The sequence below is a fragment of the Triticum aestivum genome, chromosome 1A (genome assembly GCF_018294505.1).
Source record: "Triticum aestivum cultivar Chinese Spring chromosome 1A, IWGSC CS RefSeq v2.1, whole genome shotgun sequence".
In the NCBI taxonomy this organism is placed as follows: domain Eukaryota; kingdom Viridiplantae; phylum Streptophyta; class Magnoliopsida; order Poales; family Poaceae; genus Triticum; species Triticum aestivum.
Genome location: NC_057794.1, coordinates 477,422,413 through 477,440,586, shown reverse-complemented (window position 1 = coordinate 477,440,586; position 18,174 = coordinate 477,422,413). Strand labels below are relative to the sequence as shown.

The window sequence follows — 18,174 nt, the reverse complement described above, 5'->3', positions numbered from 1 at the left end:
CGGGCAAAGGAGAAAGCGGGGCGTGGGAGCAGCCCCGCCATGTGTAGTGCGCTGGCAATCTGCACTCATGTCGAGCATATAGGAGGTGGGGATCAAGACCAAGGCAAGCTCGCACCAATAGGTGGCAGAGGGGGAGGCGGCCGGAGTTGGCCATGATCTGAGGAGAGAATCGGCGACTCGAGGGGACTGGAAGATGGATGGCGGCGGCAGCGTCGTAGAGGAAGGGCCAGGGTTAGGGGAGTGAAGAGTGGGGAGTGGAGGGGAAGCGTGAGGAGAGGAGTGGAGGACAACGCGACCGCGACCGTCTCACTGATTGGGGAGGTACCAATGAGTTGGAAAAGGCCACGTGGCATCAGCCCACATGAAATCCGCAAATACCTTACGATGGGCACCCAAATTTACAGGCGGGGCCATGACCCCCGCGCCCATAAGAACCAGCGTCGGTCGCAACCCGGCCTCGCAGTCACTGACAGTAACGGCCCTCCTACCGCGCGACCCACCAGACACCAGTTAGGTAGACCAATATCCCGAAGTAAGAAATGAGCACAACATTATTCATTGATTGTCACATCACTCTCGATCCAACGGCCAGGATCATTTCATCAAGAAATCGAACGGCTGAAAGTACTTTGGACACGTGATCGGACGGTCCAGAGTGCAAAGTGCCCTAAGAAGGCCTCATTTCTTGCGTGGTTCTAACAATGGGATTCCTATTAGCAATCACCAACAGTACGACGGCCATTGGGTAACAATGTAGCCAAGCGTGAGTCCATCTTTCAATGGTTTCCTTTTATCTTTCTTTTCCTTTTTTTTCAACATATACATATTATTTCATGAACATTGTACATTTTTTGTATATGTTAGAATTTTTTAGTACATGTTTAACAATTTTGAATACATGATTAACATTCCTTCAAATATATGTTCTAATGTCTACTTTTTATTCATATTGTACATTTTTGGTATACATCTAAACCTTTTCTTGTATAGATTTAAATTTTTAAATACATGATTAATTTTTTGAAGATACTTGTTTTGACTATTTTTTGATACACGTTGAAACATTTTTTTATGATACAAATCGTTATTTCTGAACTATTAGAACATTTTTACACATTGGCTAAATATTTTTTAAATCACAAACATTTTATTTGAAACGTTTGTTTATTTATATTCTATCACATTTAAAGAAATGTCATGTACACTTTTTTGAAATGCGTCCCATATACATATTTTTTTGAATGGTAAAAACATCTTTTAAAAAGTTGAGCGAACATTTTGTTACACTGCATTGAAATGTGCGATTAACACTTCTTATTAACTAATTGTATTTGTTTTCAAAATATAAACAAAAAGAAAAAACATGTGTGATGTCAGAATACGAGACCACGTGGTTACTGTCCTGGACCCAGTACTGGCTTCCTGCAGGCGATAGACGGCATGCCCCTGCCACTCGGGCGAAGACTTCTCAAAATATGAACAATGGTTTTCATAATATATGTATTTGTATCTGTTTTTAAAACATAAACAAAAAGAGAAAAACATGCCCATGCATTCAGAACACACACACACCCCTGCGCGAGCAACTGCGCCTAAATGTTCAGAAATAGGGATGAGGCATTTTGTAATTTAAGTACAGTACAATACAGAGCTGGCAAAAGAGTTGTGCCATACATTATATAGTATACAGCTAGATATTCACAAGTTAAGATCACATATATAATTCAATCAAGTGCAAGTTATAGTAATTCTTTCACTAGTTCACATCACACACACACCAGATTAAATACATGGTTGTGCAAGTTCAGATCACACAACAGATATTCAGAAGTACAGTACATGGTTGTGCAAGCTGTAGTAATTTTTTCACACTGGTAATTCTTTCAATTTTGCATCTACAATATTAGTTAAGGTTGTGCAACCTTGTCAATCCAAAAATTCGAAGAGAAAGAAAACTTGGCTTGATAAGTTGTACAAGGGAAAGAGCAAGGCAACTGAATCTGCTGTTTCAACCAGGAATGAAGCAAAGGTATATATTCTAATCTGGAGATAATAACCAAAAAATGATGCCACTTATTAATACACTAATTAGTTGAACTTTCATTGCCAATGAAGAAAGAAAAATGATCATGTACAGCCCCAAGTTTTAAGTGGAGAATGATGGCAGCAAGGGAAGCACAAATGTGGTGAATGAAAAGTGCATTACCATTGAGAGCTTTACTCAGCTCCTCACAGCTCCTTAGCAATGGCGCCAGCAGTGCTGGGCCCGCCTCCACACGGCCATGGTGTGAGTCTGTAATATCTCACCCTCCGCCGTCACTAGGGAGCTTCTAGCCTTCAATTCCACCGTTGCCGCTGCTGGCGAAGCGTACGCCTGCGAGGTCGCCGCGGCCCAACGCAGCTAGCTAAGTCGAGGCAAAGGTGCCGTTCAGTTCGATTCCAATGCCACCGCAGCCCTCGCTGCCGAACTCGCCTACCCTGCTTCCTTGGCTCCCTCCTCTCCGTCTCCCCTGCCCTGGAGAACCGTCTTCCCCGCGCGCCCGACGTATCTCACCATGCAGCCAATGCACACCTCCTTGTAGGCAACTGCGACGCTGAGCGCAAATTCGAGGTGGCTAATTCTTGAGACAGCGTCCGTGTAGAGATCATCCCAGGGAAGCGGCTCATAGAACTGTACCTGAATCATGATTCCCGGAGGTACAAGCTTGAGGTGTTCTTTGAGGACAACATGAAATGCTACAACTGCAGCTTTGATAGGGCCAGCGGCATCTTGCTGCAGGTGAGTTGTTCACCGTGTTGCTCTGATACTTCTATTTTTCCCTTTTTTACATAATATTAGTCAGACGTTGCGGTCGCATGGCGAGGTAGAAAGCCCCAAATGTTAGATGCATTTACATGCCACATCTGAGATTCGTGCAAGTGAAGTGAGGCAGACAATATCTTTGATATGGATCGTGTACATATCTTGGTTTAACTCGGTGGTATGGTTCAATACTGGACTTCGTGAAATGTGATTAGAGTGGTAACTGAATTTGCATTTGTTTGTTCTCTAAACTTTAGTAAAAATAGATTATTTTTTGTTATGGTATATTTAGAGCCTAAACACATAAAGCTTGTTTCACTAAGTGCTATCTTAACTATCCAAAAGGTTGCTTGTTTTTAGACATAATTAGATTTAGTTAATGGGATTTGAGAATCTTGACTCATACGAATAAGACTCTTGCTTTTGACAACAACAGTTTACAAAATTATGTCGGTGCTGGGTTAATGGATTGGATGTGCCTTCTTTTTCTTTCCAAATGCATGGAGCCGGATCCCCTCACTAGTAGAAAACAGGGCTTTGGTCCAGGCCGGGTCAGCCCATTAGTCCCGGTTCAGTCCAGAACCGGGACCAATGGGGGCATTGGACCCGGTTCGTGAGACCAGGGGGCCGGCCGGGCCACGTGGGCCATTTGTCCCGGTTCATCTGGACCTTTTGGTCCCGGTTGGTGGGACGAACCGGGACCAATGGTCCTCGCTCCTGGCCCACCATCATTGGTCCCGGTTAGTGGCTTGAACCGGGACCAAAGGCTCCCCTTTAGTCCCGGTTCATGCCACCAACCGGGACCAATGAGGTGCCTATATATACCCCCTCGCGTAAGAGCAGAGCACACTGCTCTGTTTTTTCTGGCCAAGGGGGAGAGGGCTTGGTGGTGCTCTAGCCCACCTCCTATGCACACAAGGTGTTCGATGAATGCCCGAGCCACACTACTTAAGCTTTCTCCTCTCCAAGCTCGACCTCCAATCTCCATTTTCCTCAATATTTGTCTAGGTTTAGCGGTGCGTCACGCCCCGTCCCCATCTTCACCGCCATCGATCACCCGCACCGAGCTCATCGCCGGCACCACCGTGGTGAGCCACTTGTTCTTATCTTCTTTCTGAAAGGAAAACTATTCTTACTTGTATGTTTACATATATAGTTGTATTATTTTCTTACTTTTATTATTGCATCCTATATAGTGCGATGGTTTTGGTATCTGCCCCCGTCGGCCCTCGTCCTGTCTATGATTCGGATGTGGTATATATATTATCTTTATAACTATTGGTTCATTTATTGTTTACGAAAATTATGCCGACCAACATGACATAGATTTTATTTATGTAGGATGTATGTGAATCGGAAATGCCAACCGACCCTATTGTCGAGAGGTTAAATTTAGTTGAAGAAAAAACAATTTGTTGAAGAAAAAAATAAAAAAAATTAAGGAGGAGAAGATGATATTAGAGTTGCATGTTGCGGATGTCATCGATGATCACAAGACCAAGATGGATGCAATGCGCTTGAAGATTAGAAAGATTAGAAAATATGCCATTCATACCAAGGCTTGGTATCATTATGTCGTTAGATCAATTGTTACCTTGGTTGCGATTATGATCGCATTTGTTTTCGCATTGAAATGTTTTACATAGTTTAAATGTATGGTTTAATTAATTAGATGCTCTGGAGAGCTATATGTTGTTAGATGAGAATTATGTATGCACTTTGGTTTTAATGTGATGATGAACTTCTATTAATTTGGACGCTTAATTATATATAATGCACGCATATGAACCGGCAATGGATGTACGGTCACAGACACACCTTCGAGTACATTAAGGGCGTGCATGAGTTTCTCGATGCGGCTGAGGCAAACAAGCAGAATGGTTTTATGTGTTGTCCATGCACTGAATGTGGGAATACGAGGCCTTACTCTAACCGGAAAATCCTTCACTCCCACCTTCTTTACAAGGGTTTCATGCCACACTATAATGTTTGGACGAGGCACGGAGAAATAGGGGTTATGATGGAAGACGGCGAAGAAGAAGAGTACGATGGCAACTATGTGCCCCCTGAATACGATGATGCTGCAACGGGGGAAGCTGGTGAAGATGAAGAGGAACCAGACGATGTGCCCAATGATGCGGCAACGGGTGAAGCTGCTGAAGATCAAGAGGAACCAGACGATGTGCCCGATGATGATGATCTCCGCCGGGTCATTGTCGGTGCAAGAACGCAATGCGAAAGTCAAAAGGAGAAGCTGAAGTTCGATCGCATGTTAGAGGATCACAAAAAAGGGTTGTACCCCAATTGCGAAGATGGCAACACAAAACTCGGTACCGTACTGGAATTGCTGCAGTGGATGGCAGAGAATGCTGTGGCTGACAAAGGATTTGAGAAGCTACTGAAAATATTGAAGAAGAAGCTTCCAAAGGATAACGAATTGCCCGACAGTACATACGCAGCAAAGAAGGGCGTATGCCCTCTAGGATTGGAGGTGGAGAAGATACATGCATGCCCTAATGACTGCATCCTCTACCGCGGTGCATACAAGGATCTGAACGCATGCCCGGTATGCGTTGCATTGCGGTATAAGATCAGATGAGATGATCCTGGTGATGTTGACGGCGAGCCCCCCAAGAAGAGGGTTCCTGCGAAGGTGATGTGGTATGCTTCTATAATACCACGGTTGAAACGTCTGTTCAGAAATGAAGAGCATGCCAAGTTGATGCGATGGCACAGTGAGGACCAGAAGAAAGACGAGAAGTTGAGAGCACCCGCTGACGGGTCGCAGTGGAGAAAAATCGGGAGAAAGTACTGGGATGAGTTTGCAAAGGACCCAAGGAATGTATGGTTTGCTTTAAGCGTGGATGGCATTAATCCTTTCGGGGAGCAGAGCAGCAATCACAACATCTGGCCCGTGACTCTATGTATGTATAACCTTCCTCCTTGGATGTGCATGAAGCGGAAGTTCATTATGATGCCAGTTCTCATCCAAGGCCCTAAGCAACCCGGCAACGACATTGATGTTTACCTAAGGCCATTAGTTGAAGAAGTTTTACAGTTGTGGAATGGAAACGGTGTACGTACGTGGGATGAGCACAGACAGGAGGAATTTAACCTAAAGGCGTTGCTGTTCGTGACCATCAACGATTGGCCCGCTCTCAGTAACCTTTCAGGACAGACAAACAAAGAATACCACGCATGCACGCACTGTTTAGATGACACTGAAAGTATATACCTGGACAAATGCAGGAAGAATGTGTACCTGGGCCATCGTCGATTTCTTCCGACCAACCATCAATGTCAAAAGAAAGGCAAGCATTTCAAAGGCGAGGCAGATCACCGGAAGAAGCCCGCCATGCGTACCGGTGATCACGTACTTGCTATGGTCAATGATTTACACGTAGGAGAACGCCGAGATCGCGCGAGAAGAAGTGAGGAACTTCCTTGAAGGGGTGAAAGCAAAGAAACATCCACCTCCGGAGGTGAAGGTAGATCCGGTGAAAGCGAAGTGCACTCTGGCTGCCCTGACAAAACCACCCAAGTCTCCGCCGAAAGGAAACTATGAGCGCATTATTGGAAAGGTATTTGCCGAAGCGGAGCGGTCGGGAAGTACTATCAGTGATCAAAGGCTGAAAGAACGACGAGCTGGGAAACAAATTGCCCAGCTCGGCGAACAAGCGAAGCAATCATGCCCCCCGCTCAAGGTGCCTAGCGACATTATCGCTTATAGCAATATTGGCGATTACCTGCCCGACGATGTACATTATGATTTCATGGAGGTGCAGATACAAAGATACAAGTACGGGAAGCCTCTCGTCAAAGATGAAAGATCTCTATCAACGATGATGCGAAGATTGCATGATTGGTACTTGAAAATCTGCAGAGAGTCTGGGGGGAGGAGTACTTTGTATGTGAGAGTTAAAAAGGAGCATGACCTCATTGGAATTGAACTGTTGCATGTTCCATTTGAGGAGTTCTTTCAGTTTTTCAATCAAATGGCCCTCGATAAAGCAACGGTCACACACAGTAGCAGGTTACCGTTGCTTTATCAAGGGCTAATTGATTGAAAAACTGAAATAACTCCGCACTGAGCAACAAATGCGCTCTTTGTCCGGAGGGGTTCAATCGGTTGGCCGTCGGGCGCGATTGCTATGATCTCAAACTTTTCATCTGAGCTCAACTTTTTCTTCGGGCCTCGTCTCTTTACCGAAGTTGTGCTCGATCCGGAGGGCTAGAAAAAAGAATAAAGACTTAATTAATATGTGTACATACCAAAACAATGAATGCATCAATTAGCTATCAGCACAAGCTTAACTAATATATATACCTGGCCGGACTCGGTTCGATCACCGGAGAAGTCATCACGGTCTCCTTCTTGCACCGGCATTGGGTCCCCAGAGCCATCCTCACGGGCTCCTTCTTGCACCGGCATTAGGTCACCGGAGCCATCATAATCATAGCCAGCTGCTTCCAGACCATCGGTGTCATTGAGAAACAACGAGCAGACGGCATCACTTCCTCATGCGATTATGTCCCCCAACAACTCTTCTTGTACTTCGTCTCGAGCGGTGTCCATAGTTTCTACAAATATTTACAACATGGCAATTATTATTCAAACATGACAGATGGATATATTAGTGGCAAACGTAGAACTAATATTAATTAGTGGCCACAACGCTGCTTCTCTAGGGTTTGGGGTGGCCTCGATGCTGCTTCTCTAGGGGTTGGGGTGACCTCGACAACACTTCAAGGATAAAAAAAGAAGAGGAAGAAGAAAAAAAAGAGGAGAAGAAAGAATAGAGGAGACTCCTCTATTCTTTCTTATCCTCTCTTTTTCTTCTTCCTCTTTTTTTATCGGGAACGAGGGTCGCCGAGGGTCGCCGAGCGGTAGAGGAAACCCTAAATAGCAAGTATCGTGGGTGTGAGATACATGTGGCCGTCGGTGTCAGACACTACATCCACGTCCCACAAGTGACGTGGGCGTCGAAGCCCGTGTCACTTGTGGGACGTGGATGTAGTGTCCGACACCGACGGCCACATCTATCTCACATCGACAATACTTGCTATTTAGGGTTTCCTCTACCGCTCGGCGACCCTGGCCCTCGACGACCCTCGTTCCCGATAAAAAAAACAGGAAGAAGAAGAAAAAAAGAGGAGAAGAAAGAGGGTCAGGGTCGCCGAACGGTAGAGGAAACCCTAAATAGCAAGTCTCGTGGGTGTGAGATACATGTGGCCGTCGGTGTCGGACACTACATCCACGTCCCACAAGTGACGCGGGTCGACGGCCGCGTCACTTGTGGGACGTGGATGTAGTGTCCGACACCGACGGCCACATGTATCTCACACCCACGATACTTGCTATTTAGGGTTTCCTCTACCGCTCTCATTAGTACTGGTTCGTGGCGAACCTTTAGCACCGGTTCGTGCCACAAACCGGTACTAATGTGAGTGGTGGCAGGATGTTGTCAATCCGGGCCCCTCCAGCACCTTTAGTACCGGGTCGTATCAGGAACCGGTACTAAAGGTCGTCCTACATAGACCCTTCGTCCACCCGAGCTCGCTCTGTTCTTCCCCTTTCCCCTCTCCTCTTTGTTCTTTTCCCTCTTCCTCTCAAGCTCAACACACATTTTGCCCAAAATTTGTCAAGATTTGAAGGCCCCCATCCATTCAAATGATCACGAAGGTTAGCAACTTTTACCTTTCATCTCTCATTGCTAGATTAGCTCGTGCAATGCTTTATATAGTGATTGATTTTTGAGTTTAGTAATTTGGGAGGAATTATATATATGTGCTAGTATTTGATTTATATGCAATTTGAGGTCAAAAATAACACTTAGTTTGCATATGTAGGTGTGGTTTACTTAGTACCTTCTAAATCTCCGTCGTAACCACCGTCGATCGCTCGCAACGTCCCGTCGCCGGCACTACCTTGTGGTGAGCCTCTTGTTCATGAAGTTTTATATAAAAAATTGATGTTTGTGTGATTTGGATATATAGTTACTCGTATAATTATCTTACCCATATGTTGTTTGTTATACATAGTGCCATGGTTTTGATATCCATCCCTGTCGGCCCTCGTCCGGGTTATGATTTGGATGTGGTATATTCTCTTTTAAAACTATTCATTGCATTTCGTGTTTATGACAAATTATGCCCATCAAGTTGGCATAGATATTTGCATGTAGGAGGTAGTTGAACCGGAAATTCCAACCGACCCTATTGTCGAGAGGTTAAATTTAGTTGAAAGAGAAAACGAGGATTTGAAGGAAAAATTGAAAAGAATTGAGGGGGAGAAGATGGAATTGGAGTTGCTTGTTGCCGATGTCGTCAATGATCAAAAGATTAAGATGGAGAAAATGCGCTTGAAGATTAGAAAGATTAGAAAATATGCCATTCATAGTGAGGCTTGGCATCATTATGTTGTTGGATCAATGGTTACCTTAGTTGCGATCTTGATCGCATTTGTTGTTGCATTTAAATTATTTAGCTAGAGAGTCCTTTGTTTGTTGCATTTAAGTGTTGTATGATCTTTATGTATGAACTTTATGTATTGTATTAATTTGGTGTTATCGGTGCTGTGTATTGAAGATGAGCCGGCAATGGATGTACGATGACTGATGCTCTCCCGAGTTCATTAATGGCGTGCATACTTTTCTGCTTGTGGCTGAGGCAAACAAGCGGGCGGATGGTTTTATGCCTTGTCCATGTGCTGGCTGTAAGAATGGTCACAATTACTCTACGTCAAGAACCATTCACGTCCACCTGTTTGAGTCCGGTTTCATGCCCCACTATAATGTTTGGACCAAGCATGGAGAAAGAGGGGTTATGATGGAAGGCAATGAAGAAGAAGAGGACGACGACAGCTATCCTGGCCATGGGTTCCCTGATACCAATGTTTTATGCTCTGATACCAATGTTTGCGTAGGTTGTCCTCTATTTTCAGGCTCGCGCTTTGCCTCCTCTTCCCGCTCTCTTGTGCGAATAGGTTAGCCACCTTATATGCTAGTCGCTTGCTGCAACTCCACATATATTTACCTTACCCTACCTATTAAGCTTAAATAGTATTGATCGCGAGGGTGCGAGATTGCTGAGTCCCTGTGGCTCACAGATTACAATTACACCAGATGCAGGTCCTGATGATTCCGCTCTAGGTGACGCGCTCGAGCTCAAGTGAGAGTTCGACGAGGACTCTCAGTGATACTATGTTTCCTTTCTTGATGATCAGTAGTGGTGCCCAGTTGAGGGTGATCGAGACCATGTCGCATGTTGGGTTGTCTTTTATTTTGGCGCCGTAGTCGGGCCATGAGTGTTTGGATGATGTATGTTATTTATTTACTTGATTGATGTGGCGAGTGTAAGCCAACTATGTTATCCCTTTTATTATCTATATTACATGGGATGTTTGTGATGATTGCCTGACTTGCGACATATGCCTTCAATGCGATTATGTCTCTAAGTCGTGCCTCGACACGTGGGAGCTATAGTCGCATCGAGGGTGTTACAATGGGTTCCCTGAATACGATGATATAACAATGAGGGAAGAAGCTGAGCCGGTAATGCGGGAAGAAGCTGAGCCGGCAATGTGGGAAGAAGCTGAAGAAGAGGCATCGGATGAGCACGTTGATGATCTAGGTCGCGCCATTGCCGATGCAAAGAGAAACTGCACAAGTGATTTGGAGAAGAAGAAGTTGAAGCGCATGTTAGAGGATCACAAAAAATTGTTGTACCCGAATTGTGTAGGTGACAAGAAAAAGTTGGGCACCACACTGGAATTGCTACAATGGAAGGCAGAGAATGGTGTATCTGACAAGGGATTTGGAAAGTTGCTGGTAATGATAAAGAATATGCTTCCAAAGGACAACGAATTGCCCGAGAGTACGTACGAAGCAAAGAAGGTTGTCTGCCCTCTAGGGTTAGAGGTGCAGAAGATACATGCATGCCCTAATGATTGCATCCTCTACCGCGGTGAGTATGAGGATTTGAACGCTTTCCCACTATGCGGTGCATTGTGCTATAAGATCAGCCGCGATGACCCTGGTGATGTCGAGGGCGAGCGCCCCAGGAAGAAGATTCCTGCCAAGGTGATATGGTATATGCTCCTATAATACCACAGTTGAAACGTTTGTTCAAAAACAAAGAGCATGCCAAGGCGATGCGATGGCACAGAGAAGACCGTAAGAAAGACGGAAAGTTGAGAGTACCCGCTGACGGGTCGCAGTGGAGAAAAATCGAAAGAAAGTACGGGAAGGAGTTTGCAGATGACGCAAGGAACGTATGGTTTGGTCTAAGCGCAGATGGCATTAATCCTTTTGGGGAGCAGAGTAGCAACCATAGCACCTGGCCTGTGACTCTATGTTTGTATAACCTTCCTCCTTGGTTCTGCATGAAGCGGAAGTTCATTATGATGCCAGTGCTCATCCAAGGCCCTAAGCAACCCGGCAACGACATTGATGTCTACCTAAGGCCATTAGTTGAAGAACTCTTACAACTGTGGAATGGAACAGGTGTACATGCATGGGATGAGCACATGGGGGAAGAATTTAACCTAAAGGCGTTGCTGTTCGTGACCATCAATATTTGGCCTGCTCTTAGTAACCTTTCAGGACAAACAAACAAGGGATACCGCGCATGCACGCACTGTTTGGACGAAACTGACAGTATATATTTGGCTAATTGTAAGAAGAATGTGTACCTGGGACATCGTCGATTTCTTCCGAGCAGGCATCCCGTAAGAAAGAAAGGCAAGCATTTCAAAGGTGAGGCGGATCACCGGACGAAACCTCGCCACCGTACTGGTGCTGATGTACATGATATGGTCAAGGATTTGAAGGTGGTCTTTGGAAAGGGTCCTGGTGGACAACCTGTTCCGAATGACGCTGACGGACGCGCACCCATGTGGAAGAAGAAATCTATATTTTGGGACCTGCCCTATTGGAAAGACCTAGACTTCCGCTCCGCAATCAACGTGATGCACATGACAAAGAATCTTTGTGTGACCCTGCTTGGCTTCTTGGGCGTGTATGGGAAGACAAAAGATACACCTGAGGCACGGGAGGACCAGCAACGTATGCACGGAAAATACGGCATACATCAGGGTCATGCAAGCTACGCTCTTACCAAAGAAGAGAAGGAAATCTTCGTTGAATGCATGCTCAGTATTAAGGTACCGTCTGGCTTCTCGTCGAATATAAAGGGAATAATAAACATGGCAGAGAAAAAGTTCCAGAACCTAAAGGCTCATGACTGCCACGTGATTACGACCCAACTGCTTCCGGTTGCATTGAGGGGGCTTCTACCGGAAAACGTTCGATTAGCCATTGTGAAGCTATGTGCATTCCTCAATGCACTCTCTCAGAAGGTAATCGATCCAGAAATCATACCAAGGTTAGAGAATTATTTGGTGCAATGTCTTGTCAGTTTCGAGTTGGTGTTCCCACCATCCTTCTTCAACATCATGACGCACGTCCTAGTTCACCTATGTGAAGAGATTAATGTTTTGGGTCCTGTATTTCTACATAATATGTTCCCCTTTGAGAGGTTCATGGGAGTCTTAAATAAATATGTTCATAACCGTGCTAGGCCAGAAGGAAGCATCTCCAAGGGCCATGAAAATGAGGAGGTCATTGAGTTTTGTATTGACTTTATTCCTAACCTTAAGTTGATCGGTGTTCCTGAATCGCGGCATAAGGGCAGACTGGATGGAAAAGGCAAGCTAGGAGGGGAACAAATAATATGTATGGACAGACATTCTCTCATTGAAGCACACTACACAGTTCTACAGAATTCCGCCTTGGTGGCTCCGTATATGGATGAACACAAGAATTTGCTACGCTCCAAACACCCGGAGCGGTCTGATGACTGGATTACACGTGAACAAACTAGGAGTTTCGCCAGTTGGTTGCAGACACGTACCATGCATGACGCCTCTATTGAAGATGACTTGTACTTGCTGTCCCAGTTACCATCTTCGAATATAATGACTTTCAAAGGGTACGAGATAAATGGTAATACATTTTACACGATCGCCGAAGATAAGAAGAGCACCAACCAAAACAGTGGTGTCCACTTTGATGCAGAAACCAAGACGGGAAAGAAACATATTATGGTTATATACAGGACATATGGAAACTTGACTATCGACGTGGTTTGAATGTCCCTTTGTTTCGGTGCAAATGGGTCAATATGACACGAGGCGGGGTAACGGAAGACCTGCAGTACGGAATGACAATAGTGGATCTCAACAATCTTGTGTATGAAGACGAACCATTCATCCTAGCCAATGATGTGGCACAGGTTTTCTATGTGAAGGACATGTCTACCAAGCAGAGAAAAAGGAAAGATAAGGAAGTGAATGCATCGTACGATGAGCCAAAGCGGCACATAGTTCTTTCTGGGAAGAGAAACGTCGTGGGAGTGGATGATAAGATAGACATGTCAGAAGATTATGAAAAGTTTGATGAAATTGCTCAATTCACAGTGAATATTGACCCGAGCATCCCGTTAAATGATGAAGATTTTCCATGGTTACGGCACAAAGGGACACACGCGAAGAAAAAGTTTCACACCCAAAGATCTGGGATGTGATCGGATTCACTATCATCACTTTCTTCTGTGTTTCACACCCAGGAGGGAATCTCTATAATAGTTAGGGTAGTTATGTGTTTTGGCATTTGAAACGCGAAGAAATTTTATGTGCAAACAAATTCTTTCATGCCTTTACTGATTTTTTCAGCTAAATGTCCCTGAAATTGAAAAGCATTTCAAATGAACTCAGAAAAGGATAAAAGTTGGCATGGTATCATAATTTCACCTACATAGCATGTGCAAAAAAGTAGAGAGGGTTACCGCAAAAACTGGATGCACTTCGTGTACAAAATGGACTATCTCTTTCGAAGTATCAGGGTTTCGGACAAAAACTCATCCGTTACAAAGGCATTTCATTTTTTAAATAACCTAAGCATTACCAAATTGAATATAATGATAAAACACACTAATATTAAACATAAAAAAAGAATCACTGAAAAATATATTTTCAAAGTTAAGTTATTCACAAACTAGTGATTCACACAAATTTCAAATAATTCATAATTTAAACTATTCAAATTTGTAAACTACCGGTACTAACAGAAAGATTGTAATTTTTTGTACCTAAAGCAGAAAATTCACAAAAAAACTCTAAATACAGCAAAAAGTAGCTCAAAAATAAATAAAACAAAAATAAGTAAAGCAAGAAAAAATAAAAAAAAGCCCACCTACAAGGCCACAGCGGCCTGCATACGACTAGAAACCCAAATTCTAGTTGGGCCAGGATGCAGGTCCGCTAGCCCAGTAGGCCCAACAGGGCATCGCAGCAGAGGTAGGCCCAGAAGGCATGCTTAAGAGAGGAGCTCGAGACAGCAGCGACTAGCATCACTTCTCTATGCCGCCGCCCCGTCCCGCGCCGTTGCCGCCCCTATCGCGCCGTCCCCGTCGACTCCGCGACGCCCGCGTCCTCGTCGCATCATCCCCGTCCACTCCGCGGCGCCCCCGTCGCCGTCCCCTCGCCTCACCGCCGTCGCCTTGGATCGCGACCTCGCCTCGCCGTCACCTCGACCTCGCCCGCGCGCGCTGTGAGCCCTCTCCCGGCCCCTCTCCTCCCTCCAATCGATCAAAGCCACCGTGCGCCGACGTCGGCCGTAGCGCACACACACGCGCGCGCGCACACACACACACACTACATGCACACACACACACTACACGCGCGCGCGCACACACACTACATGCACACACACACACTACACGCGCACACACACATAATTTTTCTATTTTTAGTTTTTAGTTTTTTTAGTTTTTCTGTTTTTCATACAAAGTTTGAGATGAATTAATTAATTAGATTAGATTAATGTCAAATAGTATATAGAAATGTTACTTATAATATATATAATGTCAAAGGTTTTTTCTTTTTTTTATACAAATGTTATAGAAATGTTAGAAATTTTGGAAATGTTAGTTTTAGCTAGATGAATTAGATTAATTTCAAATTGTTAGACGATGATCGATGTTTTTTTAGTTTCTTATATTTTTAGTTATAAAATTTAGAATTTGCATATATGAAATCACAATCCAGCATGTAAAAAATGTTACTTTACTTTTGCGGCATATAGTATTTGTTGTCGACCATGCCCGGCCCGCATCCTCGCCGTCGACCCATTCGCGATGACGTCCTGCTTTAGAGGACCCATGTCCGGGACTGGGCTCCGCCGGGCTGGCACTGGGAGGTGCTACCTTCAGGGGCGCGACGCTTGGTGAGGAACCCGGCCCCGGGTCCCGTCGTCGACCCTCATCTCCTTTGGTGGCGTTCGCGTGGGCCACTTTCGGTGCGGAGGGAGCCGGCCCCATCGGAGGTGGTACGTCATCGTGTCAGGGAGGAGGATGAGCACGTCCATCGCTACATGGCTGCTATGGACGTCAGGTTCTCCAATACCTGGCAGGTTCTTTTGGGATATCACCCTAGCTATGATCCAATGATGGTTCCTTCTCTTTGGGTATCCACCGCCCGCACCTCAGGAACCGCGAGTGGCCTAGATTACTCTGTACTATTCGATCTTTATTAGCTTGCTAGCTAGCTAGCTAGTGATGTATTCGATATTATATCTATTATTCGAGACGATGTATTCAAGATTATATCTATTATTCGAGATGATGTATTCGAGATTATATCTATTATTCGAGACGACGTATTCGAGATTATATTCGATGATGCTTATTATGTACTATGATTGATTCAGTTTTTCCTTATTAATTGATTGCATCCATGCATTGTAATTTGAATATATTTCTTTTGGATTAGTTAAATAAAGCCTATGGCGGACAATACCGGCAGAGAGGGAGAAGAGGCCCTGTTCAATATCATACGCAATCCTCGCGAGCCAGATGATGATCAGAATGAAGAAGATTATGACGGCTCCGAATATCTAAACAACACCGGGGAGGGTGATATGATATTCGATCGCGACGACCGAATTGATGAACTCATGAACTATGAACCTGACGAAGAAAATGTTGATCTTGAAACAACAAAGACCGGTGAGGTATATATATTTATATAAGCAGGCATCTGGTGATCATCACATGTTTTAAATGACTTGAAGATATATTAACGAATCGATCTTTCTTCTTTCAGCCATCCGGATCGAGCAAATCTTCAGGCAACAGGAAATGAGGCCCGAACAAAAAGTTGAAGGAGGACGTAAAGTACAATATCGAGGCCACCAGACCAAATGCCGAACCATTAGCGCCTAAGAAGATTGCGGACAAGTTCGTTCGTCAGTGCGGAGTTCTTGTGAAGGACCTACTCCCGATCTCCCTTCAAGAATGGAGACAGCCAGCAAAGCCACATCCAGGAGTTACTTTTGTCGACGACAGACAAAAACTTCTGCTTTGGGAAACGCTCATGGAACATTTCACCCTACCATATCATTTCACAGATGCAGATGTGGAGAAAGTCAAGGACGCTGCTCTTAGGAAGATGGCGGTTGCATTTGAAAACCACAAGAATCGTGAATGGTTCAAGTACGTCAAGGAAGGAAGGAAGACTCCAGTATTCGATGGAACACTAGAGAAGCAAAGTGCTCATTGGGACGATTTCATCAAATTCAAGGATTCGGAATTATCTAAGGAACAGTCGAGAATAAACAAGGCCAATGCCGCAAAAAAGGATAAGTTCCATAAGCTGGGGCCAGGTGGCTATGCAGTGGGAATGCCTAAGTGGGATAAGTCTGAGAAAGAGATGCTAGATGCAGGTGTCACTCCAGAAACATTGAGCTGGCCCCCCAGGTGCAGGACTTGGTTCTATTCGCATGGGGGGGAGTTGGACCCGAAGACAGGCAAAGTTTCGAAGAAGGCATGTCTGGACGGAGCCGAAGATAAGCTACTTGTTGCAATAGAAGAGGCTCGATCGGGGGTGTTCGAGCCCAACAGAGAGAACGACGAGCTTACGCGTGCCCTGGGAAATCCTAAACACCCGGGAAGAACACGAGGCATGGGCGCTATTCCGTGGTATGAGGGGTTTTCGGACTGGAACGCCGACTACAGAACCCGTGCGAGAAAGAAGATTGCGGAGGAGAAGAAGAGGAAGATGGATGAGGAGCAGAGGAAGCTAGACTATGAACGCCTTCATGGCCTAGAATTAAGTAACGCGGACTTGGCAGTCAAATTCCAATGGCAGCAGGAGCAGATCGACTCACTTAGCCAGCAAAGGGGGTCTCAACAGCTAGCGGATGATCCACCATTGGATAGCACCGTCCCATCCATGCCGAGAAGCAGCGTGGGTTCCGCCCTGGGCGATGCATTACTAGATAGCTACCTAGTGGATGACATCATGGAGAACACTAACTGCGAGCTACACTTCAAAATGAAGAACATATCCATGAAGGTGGCGGACGCCCTTGCTTTTACAAATCCCCCTGAGGCAACCTTCCATTGCAACCCGATTCCAGCGGGCTATGCTCGTGTCTTGGTTCATGAGGTGGTGGACCAATATTCGGGGCTAGAGCTTGACATTCTTGGAGGTGGCGATGAGCATACACTGGGAGAGGCCAACCATCATAATTGCATCATCTTTCGAAGGCCACCGACACCACGTCATCCGACTCCTCGTCGAAGTCCGCCACCGAGTCAGCAGACTCCCGCTCCTCCAAGTCCACCAACGCATCAGGCCACTCCTCCTCCAAGTCCGGCACAGCTTCAGGCCACTCCTCATCCTCCAAGTCCGGCAAAGCGTCAGGCCACTCCTCCTCCAAGTCCGGCACAACTTCAGGCCACTCCTCCTCCTCCAACTCAGCCACATCAGCCGTCTTTGCCGCCTCAGAAATCACAGAAGAGAGCCGCCTCAGCTATGGTGCGTAGCGGTACAAGTCGAGGTAGTACTGGAGGTACAGGCGGAGGCAAGCCATTTCAATATGGTCCAAGCCTCGCGCCTCATCCGCAGAGGCCTTACGACAAGTCCGAGGAGGAAAACGTAGCCATATCGAAGGCCGAGGTGGAAGCCCATTTTGCACCGAAACCTCCATCGCCGCCAAGGGAGAAAGTGCCTATGGAAAAGATTGACCACTTCATTCGTATGGCTAGAGCACCAGCTCCCAAGCCTGTTGACACAGACTATGAGCGCCACATCAAGAAGTTAAATCGAGCACGTCTATTTAAAGAGGCGAGCTCGAGCTCGAGCAAATCAGCTGGCAAAAGGAGCGGTAAAACCGTTCCCCAGCTGGGAGAACAGGCGGCACAATCAATCCCCCCGTTCACCAGCAACACATGAGAGTAGGCGCGCCCAATATTATTGTGGGCAAACCGTTAACGTTCCCGGGGTGGGCGATGTGGTAATAACCGAGGAG

General features: G+C 45.6%; 1 pseudogene; it reads left to right on the top strand.

The window, feature by feature from the left end:
* Positions 1-412: 412 nt before the first annotated feature.
* Positions 413-18,174, top strand: part of LOC123188980 (probable RNA-dependent RNA polymerase 2) — a 72,498-nt pseudogene continuing 54,736 nt past the window's right edge.